This window comes from Neopelma chrysocephalum, unplaced genomic scaffold, assembly GCF_003984885.1.
Source record: "Neopelma chrysocephalum unplaced genomic scaffold, ASM398488v2 Primary Assembly neopelma1_34406, whole genome shotgun sequence".
NCBI lineage: Eukaryota > Metazoa > Chordata > Aves > Passeriformes > Pipridae > Neopelma > Neopelma chrysocephalum.
The window spans coordinates 1-447 of NW_020900570.1; the positions used below are offsets into that span (position 1 = coordinate 1).

General features: G+C 64.4%; 1 long non-coding RNA gene across 1 annotated transcript; it reads left to right on the plus strand.

Moving 5' to 3' along the window:
* Positions 1 to 41: 41 nt before the first annotated feature.
* On the plus strand, positions 42 to 447 carry LOC113979142. The gene is made up of 3 exons (XR_003537734.1): positions 42 to 150; positions 253 to 319; positions 421 to 447. It is a non-coding gene; the product is annotated as an uncharacterized LOC113979142 (long non-coding RNA).

A 447-nucleotide genomic window follows, 5' to 3' on the forward strand; every position in this document is an offset into this window, starting at 1 on the left:
GGCGCGGGGAAGGTTCGGGACCCCCTAAAACCCCCCCCAAACCCCCCCTGCAGTGTTCAACGTGGGGGAGTATCGCAGGGAGGCCGTGCCCAGGTACGAGAACTACGAGTTCTTCCGCCACGACAACCCCGAGGGGATGGAAATCCGCAGGTCAGAGGGGGAAATTTGGGGCGAGGGGGGGTATTTTGGGGTGTATTTGGAAGGGGGGGGCGCAGCTAAGAGGCTCTCCCCCCCCCCTCCCCAAATTCCCAGGCACTGCGCCCTGGCCGCCCTCAAGGACGTCCGGACCTACCTGAGCTCTGAGGGGGGGCAGGTGGCGGTAAGAAACCCCCCCCCCAGGGGTGCAACACCCCTCACGAGGGGTAAAAGAGCCCCCTAAATTTTGGGGGGGTTCAAATTGCCCCCCCAACCCCTCCCCAGGTGTTTGATGCCACCAACACGACGCGG